This window comes from Eleginops maclovinus, chromosome 6 (assembly GCF_036324505.1).
Source record: "Eleginops maclovinus isolate JMC-PN-2008 ecotype Puerto Natales chromosome 6, JC_Emac_rtc_rv5, whole genome shotgun sequence".
In the NCBI taxonomy this organism is placed as follows: Eukaryota; Metazoa; Chordata; class Actinopteri; order Perciformes; family Eleginopidae; genus Eleginops; species Eleginops maclovinus.
In genome coordinates, this window is record NC_086354.1 from 4874102 (window position 1) to 4877716 (window position 3615).

The window sequence follows — 3615 nt, forward strand, 5'->3', positions numbered from 1 at the left end:
TGGAAACATGAAATTGAAAAAAGTCAATGTCTGTATAGATTAAACAGGAAGTCTATAACGTTTGTCAAGTTTGTAAATTATTCAGGAAATTTCCTTCAAAATCTGCACTTCATCATAAACGCTGGAACCATCTGGAGTAATTTGTAGGGGGATATTCCCAAGTTTTTGGTTTGTTGTTGAGATTCTGACACTTTTTGAACCTTATTTATGGGACTGATGTAAATGTTACTCTGCAGACATTTGAAATTGTATTTATGGTTAGTTTTTCTTCACCTCCCAATGCTGTTTTCTCTCTGGAGTGCAAAATCGCTTCTTCTTAAGACAATATAGATGGATTTGTAGTTTTGGAGGAAAAAATGTACGTTATATTTGATATGTGTTCTGTCATTATGGTTCTCAGCTGGCAGGACACTTAGCTTCTGTGAGTATGGGATTCACTTCACAGCGAAATGTACTTCTCTATTTTTGTCACTTATATCTATAAATGCATGCAGGCCTGTTTTTTTATTTCAGTTGAGGCACAATCTGTTATCCGACTTAACAAACCATCACAATAAACAGGATCTGGTATCTTTCCAATCTGCTCCTTTGCAGGTTCATATTTGTATTTTTGAGCCTCTACTTGGACATGTCTCCATGCTTTAATGTTCAAAAAGCTCTTTATGTTTCTCATTCTGCCTGTGCTGCAGCACCTCTTTTCGCCCTCTGTCTGAAACCAGAGCCCAGTCTGCTCTGAGTGGTTAGCTGGCCGGCTCTGTGTGATTAGTCAACTGCTTAGAGATGTCACACCCCTTAGCCTATCACGTACAATGGGTTGGAGCGCTAGCCAATAGTAGTGGGAGTGTAACATAGTGATGTCCTTATGTTAAAGAAGTAAACAAAGGACCACATTGGAGGCGTTTCAGGCAGGGAGGGAGTGTGTGGGAGAGAAACTCCCTCTGGTGGGAACACAGGGATGTTAGCCTTTAGCATTTACATGCTCAAACACCTGTATAACACACCACAGGAAAGGGAAAACCTCAAATGCAGAAAAGGGCCCCTTTAATATATGATCAGGCGTCACAATAAATGGGCCAAATGTTATTCCTGTTTATTCATCATTGGTTAGCAAGCTACATCAAAGATTGAGGGGGTGTGGTAGTAAGTGATGTTCGTCCTCCACCAGGAAGGGCGGTGGTCTGATCCCCAGCCCCTTCAGTCAATATGTCGATGAGTCTTTGAGCAACATCCTTAAACACAAAATTGCTCACATTGGCATGGCCAACAGTGTGTACATGTGTAAGAATGTGGGTTTACCTCAGCCTCGTATGGCAGCCTCTGCCTCTGTATGAAGGCGTGTGAACGCTGACTTGTAATAACGCTTTGAGGGGTTGCATATAAAAGCGGTCCATTTACCATGCAGTCCATAAAGAAGTCGTTATTCTGCGTGCTGGTTGGAAACCTTTCCTTCCTGCTCATGCTATGCCATTGGCTGCTCTGGCATTAATCTGAGAATCACCTTTTGCCAAGACAATTTGATTCACTGCACACTCTTTACAGCATAATCGTTCATCTCTGGCCATGGGGAGTTATTCCGAGTCAGTAGGGCTCATGTTTAAGTAGAGGCACGAGTCGCTTGTGTCTCGGGGAAAATTTTAAATAATTTCTGTCATCAACAGTCAGTTGCCTTACTTTTGTGCTACAAGTATAACTCAATTAACCAATTAGACCCATTTTTTTTATTGTGTGCTTTCTTTCATGATAAGTCCTTTAGGAGGTGTTTGTATCAGTCGCATCCTCCCTTTCCAAACAATACTATATTGATATGATTCTTTAAGTGAGGCCTAAAATTGTTTATTAGCCAATAACAGCTTTTGAATTTATATATTTTCCTTCAACACTGCCTTTTTGTATTATTCTTGCTTGTGTGGGTATTGTTTAATACACTTTTAAACCCATTTGAATAAGGCACTATGAATGCAGCCTGGTTCAGACCTCTAAATAAGTTGTTTGGGACACAAATAGAATAAATGAAGTACCCTTCATATAAAAGCATTTTAATTAATAATGCATTGATGTGATCATTTCTTTAAACAAACGGAAAAGGCTTCGGTAAAAATAAAATTTCAAATCTGACAAAAAGTGAAGTTTTTTTTATTGTTGAGATTAGTCAGAATCTGAATTCACATGTTAATGAACTGTTTTGAAGAAAGAGATGTTTTTACTATATGCACTGCCTGGAATCAATGAAGTCAAATTTATCATATTCTACATGATAACTTATTTGGTGAGATATATATTTTGTATTAAAAACTTGTGTTATTGGTAGCAGAAAATTGAAATACTCAAGTACAACAATTGGTTTTGTTGTATAAGTATTCAGGTTGAACTTGTGAAACATACTATGCTCTTAGGATACTCCATAACAAGTAAAGGTCCTGATTTCAAAATATTGCTTTTGCCTGTTTTTTACGTTTCATCAGGTGAATGTACTCTAAGTATTAAACGTAAAAGTACTTAGTTTGCGGGGTTTTCACAGTATATTGTTATAAACTATTATATTATTCCGCTTTTATCACAAACAAATCATTTAAGAGCATTTAAACGTTTTTCAATAGGGAGCAAATTTAGTTACTTAAATATCCCGGGTTTATTAGTAGTACAGTTTCCTTCGTATGATATCGTATAAAAATACAAATAAAAGGTAAGTAACTGAGTGTTAAATAATTGCAGTAGAGTATAAAGTATAATATAAAATAATAAAATAAAACTATGATCTTGGAGTAAATGTAATTCGTTCCAGTGTGGCAGTATGAACGCAGGTGGGCTCAGAGCTCTGACTCATATGTTCTCTGACATAAATAGAATAAATAGTGGCTCTTCCTTTTTATTGTGAGGTTTTATGAATGAGGCTTCCTCTGAATGGGACTGAAGCTCTGACACACATAACTTAATTGATAGAAAAAATGATAGATGATAGAAAAAACATGTTATTTAAACCCCATTATCAGGAGCACTGTGTCCCAGATGTATAGAGAAGTCTTTGTGTGTGATGGGAACAGAACATCAAGTTCCCAGCATCCCCTTGTTTTGGTTTTATATCTGGAAACTGCAATGTACTGCCACCTTCTGGAGCCATTTGTCTTTAGCATCATTTTTAAAACCGTTTTGTGAACATAATATAACTTTTGACAACACACAGTTGAATATCTATAGCAGGGGTGTCCAAACTGTTTCCACTGAGGGCCATATACAAAAAAGCATACAAAAGGCTGGGCCCCTCACTAGAGGTCAGGTATATTGCCTTATAAGTTAAGTTATAAGTTGGCAAAATCAATCAAATGTAGGTAAATAATGGCTGTTACTTGAATGAATTAAGAAAAAAAAGCTCTCCATAGGGTTTCATTTGTTTTGTTACAAATAGTGTTGCAGCTCATTCCTTAAAACAGAAGCCTCAGATTAATTAAAATAAGGGGAAATATGAAGGGTATATTTCAAGCTTGTTATGTAAATAGGTTATTGGATGTTTTTAATTATCAACTGAGATTTGTTAGAAAATGTTCTCAACTTGAGTGAATTTATTTGAAAAGCGGGCTTTTTAACACATGAATACTACTGTGTAATATATGTGTACAT